Raw genomic sequence first — 13,002 nt, forward strand, 5'->3', positions numbered from 1 at the left:
TGTGCGTTTTGGGCCTTGATATTTTTGGCAAACGTTTATCTTCTCTTACTCTTTTTCTTATTGTTCTGTTGAGAAGTTCTGTCTACTCAGATTAGATAGGTAACCTATGCAGTGTAGGTCATTTGTTTCTCAGATTTATTATCTGTGCTTAATTTTAAGAATTGAAATCCCAATTGTTTATCTTTTAACAAGTTATTAAATTTAATGGAGCCTTTCCTGATTGAGTTTTACTGGTCCAGCCAGAAATAGTTTCTTTCACAGTCATGAAACATTTATGCATGGTACAACAGTATTTTGCTTATAGCTTCACATTTATGATGGACATTTTATATTTCTGAATAGTCAGCTATTGACCAGCTCTGCAGTGGAACTCATCCATTACTTTTCTCCTGCTCACCTTCTATTGCTTGTCATAGTCACTTGTTGCATACAAAGGAACAAAATAAAAAATTACCTTTGAAATATGCATTAGGCTAATTTCGGGCAACATACTAAATGTATTAATCATCATTTCTGGCTTACAATGTGGTGCTGCTGCAGGGCTGATGTAAGTTTTTTTTGGAGGCTTTCATACTGCATTTCAATAATACAAGATGTTTGGATTCCTTTTAAGTTTTCATCTTTAATCCTGAGTTTCCTGGGGGTTTTGGAATGTTTACTTTGGGGATAATTTATGCTTTATACAATATGCCATTATGCTTTATACCTTAAGTAACTGATTCCCCTTTTCAGCCTTAGCTCTGCCTTGATGTGGGATTTGTTTTTGTTTTGGTCTGGAAATTTTAATAGCTATTAGTCATTTAGGCCTTTTCATCCAAACAGATTCCAGTGCATTTGAAGTCAAGGTGCAAGCTATACAATGAAAATTTGTAATTCAGCAGGGAAATGCAGACACCCTGAAGCAGAAGTTCATCAAGAATTTTGAAGCAGCAGCATCCAACTGTATAGGAAAAATACGTTTAATTGTAGCTAGTAAATTTGAGATAATTATCAGATGTGCAGTTTGGTAAGAGAACAGTTTCATTCTTCTTTCAGCACGGTAGTGCTGGTGGGGAGTCAGGAGAAGAAAGCTGTGGTATTTTAATAGTTCAAGGTATTTATTTTCTTGGAAATTGCACCAGTAGACTTCTGTACAAACAAGCACAGTATGTAAGTACACAGCTGTTCTTTTTAAGTTCAGGAAGATACAGCAAGTGCAGCTGGCTAGTAACTTAATTAATTTTCTTCCACAGGTCTTTGAGTCTTTAAATTGAGCACATAGTCATTGTCCCAGTCAATATGTGCTTACACGAAGCACCCTGCTTTTGTGAGATACCTTATATTTCCTAATGAGTATCTATTGCTGCTTCATAGAATTCTCTTTGCTTAACATGATCCAAAAATTTTGCACATCTTTTACCTACCTAAAATATAAAATAATAGTTTCTTCTCATATTAGTCTATGATAGTATTTAAGCTGTCCTTGTTTGTGTTAGCAATGAACTGAAGTTTTTCGCATGTAGGATTACACACAATGTTTTTAGTCACAGATGGCTTACCTTAAAATACCAAGTTGTTTTATAAGCTATAGCAATATGAATGCTGATGTTTAAATGCTCATGTGAACAGTTGTCCATTGAGTTATGTGTCTTGTTACTTGCTGAGCATATGGTGTTACAACTCAGTTTAAAATGATACGTGTAGTGGGGCTGTACTTGCTGACTGCAGGATCTTTTCTCCAGTGTTCAGGAACCAGAATAACAGGGCCTTTGTCTTTGAACAGCCATTTTTAATACTAGCATTATTCCAAATCCTAAGATCAGAATTCCAGGCGTTGAAGATCGTTACCACAAAGGAGGCATCCCCATCTACACTCACAAACAGGTGTATCCTGAACAGTGGAGAATCATTAATGGATAGAGGCCTTAATTCTACCAAGCAGTTGCGAGAGTTCAAAAATATTAGTAATAAGGGTTTTCTTGAGAACAACACATGTTGTTCAGACACATGGATTTTTTCTTCCCCATTTGCACCCACTTTTTATTTAGAAATTTATGCAAATAAGTGCCACATATCAGGTAGCTGACAGCTGAAGTAATGCAATAAGTATTAAAGCACATATAAATTGGTTCTCTTTGGTAAGACTTTTGAGACAGGCTTGCATTCCAAAATACTGAGTGCCTTTTACATTTCAATAAATAAAAATCTTAATGAACACAAGTAATTTCTTCATCTAACAGTATTTGCCAATATATTAAAATTTTAGAATGCTGAATTGTGTTTGAACTTCTTCCCTATCATGTTCTGTTTTTCTTTTTTGAAGCACACCTGTATGCTCACCTTTCTCAGGTATGCAAATTACATTTTAAACTAATTCATACATACTAATACCACCAAAATCCAAAGAAATACATGTGTATTTTTTGTCACAATCAAATACAAAGGGCTAAGCTGTAATTCTTGATAGAATACCGGTTTGCCTTATTGTGAGTGGGCTAGAAGAAGAGCCACTCAGATTTATTCTGTGATTACCGGGACAAAGATGGTTCCTTATCCTATCAGATCTGCTTCTCCCTTGAAGTTCCCTTCAAATGTTTGGTCAGGAATGGAATGACAGCTCCAATATATTAATTTTATTGCCTGAAGATTGAATGGCTTGGCTTCTGTTGCAACCTGAACGAGAAAAAAGACATAATGTTTTTTTCTTGCCTTTTTCATTTTTAAATTTACTGCATGGAGTAATTCAGCTGTGAGAGACTGGCTTGTTTCCCTGTTGTCCTGTCCTCCAGTCTACCTAAAACGAAAGTAGGCAAGAGAAGGTGAGGGGGTATGGGAAACACCCTGCTGATGGGCCATCTCCAAAGGCAGCTGTAGGAGTGCTGCTAAGGGAGAGCCCCTGAACTTGGCCACTTTTGTACCTGTTCTGAATGGATCTAGTAGCTTTCTAGAGTATTTCTAGTTCTAATAGCATGGCATGGGGTGATGAACAATTTTGTTTGCTTTACCCTCCACCTTTATTAGCTTTCATCATATTGTCACGTCAGCCTTCTCGGTAAATTGAGACATTTCAGCTTTTTTATGTTGTTGTTATAAAGCTGCCACTTTACCCACTTGATAATTTTATTTGCCCTCCATACATGCCACATCCTACTTTGACCTTGACACGGGGCCCAAACCTGCTCCTGTACACAAGATTTGGGTGCCCCTAAGTTTTAGAGAGAGGCAAAATAGTTATCTCACATTCCCTTGTCTCCCTTGTGAAAATCTAATTAGGTGATCAGACTATTCATTATGGTCAATTTTTTTTCTAAATACGTCTTCATCCAGCAGCTCCATTTGTACCCTGAAGCACACAGATTTTCAAAACCTCAGCCCTTGCTCTGAGGGAAAATGGGAGTTAGTAAATGTTAAGTGTTTGGCTAGATCACTTACATTAGGTATCTACTGGAGACTAAGCCTTTCTGAAGGCTTATACTAAATGAGGATTTTAAATAATAAACTCAGTACACTGAATAAAGACAAATTTTAGAATATATGTCAGTCCCAAAAACTTTCTGGCACCATTAGCCACAGGTATCTGGGTTTTGTCACAAACTCTCTAATCTTAATTCTTACAAGCAGCCTCACTGAAGTCAAGAAATGCTTTTGCTTCGGAAAAAGCTAATAAAAAGGTTGACCTTAAGCTTTTGCTTTTGAGCAGCTTTACAAGTTCTTCAGTTGTTCCTTACCTCACATTCATGCCAAGTCAGAAGAAATATTCCTTGAGTTTTTCATAAATTATCTTTGATTCTAGTACTGGAATAACAGGCAACTGTGACCTGGTTACAAGAGCTCTCTTCACCATCTATCTTTGGTATTCCTTGAAAAACTCGCCTTACTCCTGTTCAGACCCTATTTGACAAGGGGCTCTCTCTCATTTTCCTTGCCTTTGGTGGTAACGTGTGCACATGTGCTCTGATTGAACAGAATGAGCTCTCTTAAACTTGATATTTACTAAATGAAGCATAATGTTCTTGCATTTCTATCACTTGTGCCTTTATAAAGTTTTGACTGCAGCTGGTTTTGGATATTTTGATTTTACCTTAACCTGTCCAGGGTTTCATGAAACTTCAGTGTGACGGATATATTTGCTTTAGACAGCATAAGGTTGCCATGAACCTGGGTACAGGATCATTCCTGTACAGCATAGTACATTGCCCCAAGACATGCAGTGTTTCCACAGTAGTGCTCCATTTATTATGAACTGCAAGGTCAGTCAGTTATTTAATGCTGATTATGAAAAATGGAAGAATACAAGCTGTAAAGCTAATTGCTGACAAGTTACTATTTTGTTTATAAGGTTAAAAATATAGTAAATATAATGAAACATTAATCATCTTACCTATTTTCTCCCTTTTACTAAATTTTGGATTTTTTTGGTCAGTGTTTTAAAATGAGCTTGGTATGTTACTTTCTCTTTGATAAATATGCTATTTATTTTATCTATTTTTATGGCCTCAAAAATTCCAAATCAGAATTGGATTCTCATTATACCATGAAAATTCCTCACTGAGAGGAGTCAAGCACTGGAACAGGCTTCCCAGGGAAATGGTTGAGTTACCTTCACTGGAGGTATTTAAAAAACAAGTATCTGTGGCACTTAGGGACATGGTTTGGTTGTGGACTTGGCAGTGCTGGGGAAATGATCTTTCCAACTTTAATGGTAATGTTCTATTTAAAGTATTTATTGAAATCCCAATAAAAAGTATTTTGTATATCAAACCATAAACCAGGTTAAGATTAAATGATAAAAACAAATACGCTTAAAAGTAAAAAGCCAGAAAAAATGTAAATACTACACAGCTGAGATAGCAGCATTTTATTGTGCAAGTCATAAGAGTTGAATATGATTAAAATATGGGGTGATAAAATATAAGATTAATTGCATGCACATACATCTTTTTTCGTGTGTCAAGTCTTGAAGAACTGACATCGGAGAGTATCCAATTAGTTGAAAGATTTTTCTTGAGTTAAAAACAATTATGCTAAACCTTTAAGGAATTAATGAAGTATCTTGTTCCTCAGGGTGTATTTTTATGAGCTGTAGTTTTACTTTTCAGAGCCTCAGAATAATATCCACAAGGAAATATGTAATTTAGGAAAGTTAATTTTGACCCTCAGATGAAACCTCTAACATATGAAATATTTGCTGTGACGTTTGGTTTGTTTTTAATTATGAAAAATTGCTTCTACAGGATTTTCTGAAAACTACAGTATTCTGGGAAGTAGCATGGTCCAGTGGATAGGTCACAGGACTGCATCTCAGGAGAATGGAGGTTTCTTCCTGGCTTTTCAAAAACCAGGAGTGCATAAACTTTAGCAAGGCGTTTTTGCCAGAGCTAGTGTCTGTTTTCCTTTTTGAAATGAGAAGATTGATCATTAGCCTTTAAAAAATAGAGATGATAAAGTATACGTAAGTATTACTGGGTTTATGCACTAAAGGTCATACATCTCTAGTTTGTCAGACATTACCACCTTTAATAACAATTTATAATAATGCTGTTAGCAAAGAATGTTTATTCTGTTTTGCATAGTTTTTCTCTTTAGATCATCACAGATAGGAAATGGCTAAGCCCTTTGAGAGGATTATAAATGTATTATTTTAAGAACTCTTCATTTTCGACTGAAACATGTATCCAACTCCTATGTAAATTTGTCCATCATTTCCTGTGTGAATTTCTGTTTGCTCTAGCCCAGATTACCTCAGGGCTTATGTGCAACTGCAGTGGCATTACTTTATTATAAAAGGAAATTAATTTATGTGCCTGCATCTAATGGCATGCAATCTTTAGTAATTACAACCATCTGAACTTTGTTCTCCAGCTGAAGACAAGTTGCATTCACATCACTTGAGATTAGAATTAATTATATTAATTCTTATACTTGAAATCTGTTTCTAAGGGAGGCATTTTCAGTCTGAGTTCTACAAAGCTGGAGATCTAACTAGAGAAAATGGCAGATACTGTTTCAACTTAAACAGGATGTATGTATTTTATATGGTGATACAAGCACCAAATTAGCTCCTCATTATTCCAAGTTTGTGTGGAAGTTCTTCCTTTTCCACTTTAAAAATTCTTAGGACATCTAGGTAAAACTCCGAGAGTAGCAAAAATGGTTTAACACAAATATTTTTGTAAATCATCAGCTGGGGACAAAAACCACATAAATAACATTTTACACCTATTTAAGAACAAAGAATGACTCTGTGAGTACTCAGATATCTATACAATGTTTGATAAAATAATTCTGAGACAACATTACATCTTTGGACTGTTTCTGAATCATAGCAGCATATAATAATTTCTACTTTCTATTCTTGTTTCATCTGTCAAACTTCATTACAATATTTGCCAAGCTGTTCCTTTCTCTGTGGTGAAAACCTGATGTTTTGAATTATTTCCTATCACTCTTCTTTGGAGACAGGATTTTGCATTTCCCAAATCTACTTTGTCATCTCTGCCGGAGGTAAGACACAATGTTAATTAAAAAAAATAAATAAACACTACAAAGATAAAATGTTTTTCCTAACAAAAAATAGTTTTCTAATAACTTCACCTTTGTTTCCAGCCTCCAAAGATTTTAATGCTGCAGATCTGAGATGCCACTTCATTGTCTTTGTTGACTGAGGTGCTCCAATCCCAGTTGTTTAATTGTTCTGATTAGGCAAGTGTTCAGTGCAGATGATTTGAAGAGGTCTGTCCATCTCAGTGTGAAATTAGCTGTAGTAGTATGTTGCACAAATAAAAACAGCTCTCTAAAGCTTCAACTTACTTGTTTTAAGTTAAGAATTTTGCTTGCCCCAGCCTGCATACTGGTTGGGCTGCACAAAACAGACTTGAGAAACTTAACAACTTGTGAGGTTATAGTAGTTGTAACCAGGCAATCATGGCTTAATAGGATAAAAACTTTTATTTTCTTTGAAGTCCTGGAAGGATCAAATGATACAAATACAGATCTTAACTGTAGACTGAACTTTCTCTGTTGAAAGGCAGTTTCTTTACAGGTAGTTGGACTTTCTCCTTCCTTCCTTGTGTTTGGTTGTTGTGTTTTGGGGTTTTTTAATTATAATAACTTCAAGGAATTTGTTTACTCCTCATAAACATTCAAGCCTTTCATTTATCTCTAAAATTCTTTGACAAAGTTGTCCGGCTGTGTAGAGCACCAGGTTTTGCTTCTAACAGGAAAAAAGATGTGTAGATCTCTTGCCTGTGCTGCTACAGAAAATGAGCCAAAGAACTGTGGCCTCTGTCAATGTTGTACATTCTTTTGAATGCAATGCTTCTCCATTAGACTTTTTTCTTCTAACATGGTTTGTTAGCTTTCTTAAAGGAGATCTAAGGCTGTGAATTAATCTTGCAAAAGGAAGGCAATATGAAATGTAGACTTTTCTCCTGTTCTTACAGTTCTTCTGAACTTACAGCAAACCTTTGCAGAGAGCTCAGTATTGTTAAATAAATGTAGAACCTTGTACTGTGCATGGAAAATAGGGAAAGCAGGGTGATATGTAAGTGTTCTCAGCTTATCAAAAGATATTGTGGTCAATGACATCTTGCATCTAAGTAAAACAAGAAAGTAACCTATCCCTTATAATGAAATTTAAATAATTTCAACCCAAAAGAGTGTAAAATCCCATTCTTTCCTCCCCACCTTTCTTAGGATGTGGGAACAAAATGCTATCTGTTCTTGTTGGTATGAGATGGGAGCTTGAGACGGTGGCTTCAGGTCTGCAGACAATAGTGTTCAAACACATAAAGTGTGTACAGAAAGATGATAATACTGCTAATTCTCCATTTTTATAGATACTTATATAATTTTGTCACTTAGAAGTCTGAATAAGATAATTCCTAACATCTGTTGATCTAAAATTAATTTGTACTTAGTACAAATTTAGAAGCCAAAGTCTTGACCATCGATATTAAACTTATTGTTTTATGGTAGACTTTTTTGTCTAAATATAGTTCGCTAGCTAAGGAACAGAATATGCATCAGCCAAACATTCATAAAACATTCATGACTTTATTCCATTTATTAGTGTTAGGGCTGAATGGACTTTACATAGCCATAGATATCAGTATTGGGACGAGTCAGTTTAATATCTCTGTTGGTGACATGGATAGTAGGATTGAGTGTGTACCCTCAGCAAGTTTACTGACAACACCAAGCTGTGTGGTGTGGTAACATGCTGGACAGGAGGATTACCACCCAGAGGGACCCTGAGAGGCTTGAGAGGTGGGCCCATGCAAACTTCCTGAAGTTCAACAAGGCCAAGCACAAGGTCCTGCACCCGAGTAAGAACAATCCCAACACAATTATGGGCTGGGCTGAGAAAGGACAAGAAGCCTGACATGTCTCAGCACTCACAGACCAGAAAACCCAACTGTGTCTTGGACTCTATCAAATGAAGTGTGGCCAGCAGGTTGAGGGAGGTGATTCGTCCCCTCTACTCCACTCTCGTGAGACCCCCACCTGGAGTACTTATGTCCAGGTCTGGGGCCCCTAACACAAGAAAGGCATGGACCTGTTGGAATGACTCCACAGGAGGGCCACTAAGTTTTACAGGGATGGAGCACCTCTCCTATGAAGTCAGGCTGAGAGAGCTAGGGTTGTTCCACCTGGAGAGGCTCCAGGGAGACCTTACAGCACTCTCCCATTACCCGAACAAGCTTACAAGAAGAACAGAGATGGATTTTTTACAAGGGTATGCTGTGATAGGACAAGGGAGAATGGCTTTAGGCTGAAGGAGGGTAGGTTTGGATTAGCCATTAGGAAGAAATTCTTCCTTGTGATGGTGGTGAGGCACTGGAATAGTGGTTAATGGTTGCCCAAGAGAAGTTATGGATGCCTCATCCCTGCAAGTGTTCAAGGCCAGACTGGATGGGGCATTAACCTGGTCTACTGGAAGGTGTCCCTGCCCATGGAAGGGGAGTTGGAATCAGATGATTGTTAAATGGATCTTTAAGGTCCCTTCAACCAAACCATTCTAGGATTCTACAATTCTGTGATGATTTCTCAAATATCGAAGCCACCACCACAGCCCCAAGAGCACAACAAGGGCGATAGCCCAGCTCTGCCACTGCAGCATGGCAGTGAAGAGCAGGTGTCTTTGGGCCGTCTCATTCTGCTCCAGTTCCTGCAGCAGTCGAGTCATCTCCTGTCTCAGCATTTCCTCATGCTGCCACATGCGCTCACGTGTGGCCTCGTCCAGCTCCCTATTGACCATCTGCGGGTACTGGATGATGATGTTTCGCACCACCTTAAAGAACACTCGGACAGCCATGGCCTGGATGAGGAGGGAGAGAAAGGGTCAAGTGGGTCTGGGAAGGAGCAGGAAGCAGGTATGCATGGCTGCAAGGAGCTGGGAGCAGGTAGGAGAAGGGGTGAGGCTACTGGGGCCTGGGCTCTTGATGCATCAAGAGCAGGGTGAGAATTCACATTTCTGTCCTAGCTCTCACCCAGCCCAGCCTCCCCTCACGTGCTTACCTGCGGCCCAGGCCCTGAAAACCAGCCCCACTGTGACCCATCCCCTAGGATGTCATAGGGCCAAAAGCTCATCACAGACACTCCCAGCCCTACCCTGGCAGCCAGAGCCTTGATAGCCTCAAAGGCCAGACTCACCCTGCAGGATAGCTAATACAGGTGGGATACAAGGGTGGCTTCTTCATACTAGGTAAGAAGCTACTAGAAGTTCCCTCCATGTCTGATAGAGCCAATGACAGTCAGCTCCAAGGCAGACCCACCTCTGGCCAAGGCCAAGCCCATCAGTGATGGTAGTAACAGCTCAGGATAAAATATTAAGAAGGGGGTAAAAAAACTTATGCAACACCAGCAGCTAGGAAATAGAAATGAGAATATAGGAGAGAAACAACATTGCAGACCCCCAGGTGAGAGAAAAAGGAGGGGGAGGAGGAGAGGCTCCAGGCACCAGGGCAGATTTCCCTGCAGTTCATAGCAAAGACCATGGTGAGTCAAGATGTGCCCCTGCAGCCCATGGAAGTCTGTGGTGGAGCAGACAGACACCTGCAGCCTGTGGATGTGCCTGGAGGAGGCTTTGACTCTGTGGGAAGCCCATGCTGGAACAGGCAAGAGTTTAAAGTGTCTTCCCCCAAGCAGGAAGGAGTGACACTCTCCAGAACCACCATTCCCCTATTTGCTCTGCTCCATGTTTTTGAGAGTCTTATATTTGCTACCTTTGAAAACATAAAACCCAAACTGAAATTAATTGGAACAAGTTATTTCAGACATATTTTATATAATAAAACATATTTGTTTTGTGTCATTTTTCCTGTTAGAGAAATGAAGTCATAATCTTGGTTTCATTGGAGGCAAACACCCTGAGTCTTCTCTTCTCCAGACTGGACAGTCCCAGCTCTCTCAACTACTCCTTAAAAGAGAGATGTTCCAGTCCCTTCATCATCTTAACAGCCCTTAGCTGGTCTCTCTCTGGTATGTCCATGTCTCTCTTGTACTGAAGAGCTCAGAGCTGGACACCAGCACTCCAGGTGTGGCCTCGCCAGCGCTGAATAAAAAGATGCTCACAACTGGCAATATTCTTCTTCTGCAACTGGCAGTATTTGTCTAAGGCAGCCCAGGACACCACTTGCTTTCCTTCCTGTTACAGTGGACAGTTTGGCATCCACCAGGACCTCCATATCACTTTCTGCCAAGCTGCTTTCCAGCTAGTCTTTGCCTAGGGCTGTTCCTCCCCGTGGGCCAGGCTTTGCACTTTCCCTCGGTGAACTTTTTTCAGCTCCCCTTGGCTCATTTCTCCAGCCTATTGAAGTCCTTCCACATGGCAGCACAACCCACTGGAGTATCAACCACTCCTCCCACTTTTGTGACATCAGCACTAGTTAGTTGGCTTTTGTAAAGGCACTAAAAAGTGTGATATAATTGATTAAACAAACCAAAATAAAACCAACAAACAAACAACCATAATTTGGAATAATGTTTCACCATAAAAAAATCATTGAACATTTGCTAACAGTTTTTTTGTAGAACATTGCTGTTAAATACAGTATCCATTCCATTTATAAAACTATTCTCCAATTCAAGCATTAGGGAAAGGAACCATATGATCTCAGTTTTGCCAATAGTCTATGCTCAGAAAAAAAGTGTGGCATGGAGGAAGAAAAGGCAACACCAAACAGAAAAACTGCTTGTTAACAAGATTTAAAAACACATAGACTTATTAAGACATTAATAAGACAAAGAACTCTTTGTAGAGGTGAGCAGTGTGGGGGATGTTGTTCAAAGTCTATTTGCATTAGCAGGTTTCAACGATTTCTTCTGGGACAAATTAGAGAGTTGGGCAATCACCAACAGCAGGGAATTTAACAAGGGCAAGTTCTGGATTCTACAAAGGGGTTGGGGCTACCCTGGGCATACATACAGACTGGGACTGAGAGGCTGGAATGTGATGCCACAGAAAGGGACCTAGGGATCCTGGTCGACAGAAAGTTGAATGTGAGTCAGCAGTGCCCTGGCTGCCAACAGTGTCCTGGTTTGTATCAGGCACAGTATTGGCAGCAGGGTAAAGGAGGGGATTGTCCTGCTCTGCAATGGAGTAGCCTCACCTTGAGTCCTGTTGTCCACAAAAATTGTATTTATTACCTGGTGTGCAACAAGCTAGTAATTACACACTTGAGAGAGACCTTGATTATTTATTTCAAAATGGCAGAAGCCTGCGTGCCTGGTGGAATTCCACAAATCAAGCACACTAACTACCAAAACTTTTTACAATTTATATGTTTTAGCAAATAAAGGAATTAGTGTTCACTGGCTAATAGTTGCATAGTTTCCTTATTAATTAATATTCTACTATTGGCTAACAATCTCTTGCTTCTTACGCTAATTAGTCCACACAGCCAATCTTTCTCTTCTTTTCGGTCGGTGGTCTCTGAGTTGGAGGTTGCAGATCTCCCCCTGCCGGAATTACCTTTCACTCATTTGGAGCTGATTTCAGCACAGTTACTGAGTTGACTTTATTAGTTTTAACCTTATCTTGACAATTCTACCAGATGTCTTTGTAGGTCATAAATTCTGCATTCTTTGTGCCCAGCATCAGTCAGCATCCTTTTTCCCAAGCTTTGTTAACCTCCCCCTCGGTCTCAGATCATTGAAGCATGTCAAGCCCAAAACTTTAACAAGGTAATTCTACAAACAATTTGTTATTCTAGATATCATAGATATCAGAGTTTGCTTGTTAGCTGCTATTTCACAAGTTAAACCTCCCTTATTGATTTGACTTCAAAGTATACAAACATGAAAGAACATCCTTAGAAAAAATTTTACATAATTCACATTTTGCAACAGTCCTGTGTGCAGTTTTGGGCATCACAATATAAAGATGACACTAAGCTATTATAGAGAGTCCAAAGGAGGGCAGGGAGGATGGTGAAGGGACTGGAGAGGAAGCTGTATGAGCAGCAGCTGAGGTCACTTTTTGTGTTCAGCTTGGAGGACACTGAATAAAGACCTCATTGCAGTTTGCACCTTCCTCATGAGGGAACGTGCAAAGTCATGCACTAGTCTCTTCTCTATGGTGTCCAGTGACAGGACTCAAGGGACGGCCTAAAGTCGTGTCAGAAGAGGTTCAGATTGGATATTCGGAAAAGGTTTTTCAAAGAGAGGGTGGTTGGGCTCTGGAACGGGCTCTCCCGGGAAGCGGTCACAACACCAAGCCTAACAAGGGTTCGAGAGGCATTAGAACAATGCACTCAGGCACATGGTGTAACTTCCGAGGTGCCCCGTGCAGGAGTTGGACCCGATGACCCTTGCAGGTCCCTTCCGACCCGGGAGAGTCCCTCCTTCTCTCAACATGGCCCGCCCGCGCGAGGCCGCGCGGGGATCGCTGCTGCGCGTGCGCAGAGAAGCCCCGCCCCTGCTCTGTTTCCTCGGCGCTGATTGGTCCGAGGGCGCGCGCCGCGGGCGGTAGCGGTGAGCGCCCCGCCCCTCGGCGGTTGGCGTGCGTTGCCGCGGGAACCG

This window comes from Prinia subflava, chromosome 1 (genome assembly GCF_021018805.1).
Source record: "Prinia subflava isolate CZ2003 ecotype Zambia chromosome 1, Cam_Psub_1.2, whole genome shotgun sequence".
NCBI classification, from domain to species: Eukaryota; Metazoa; Chordata; class Aves; order Passeriformes; family Cisticolidae; genus Prinia; species Prinia subflava.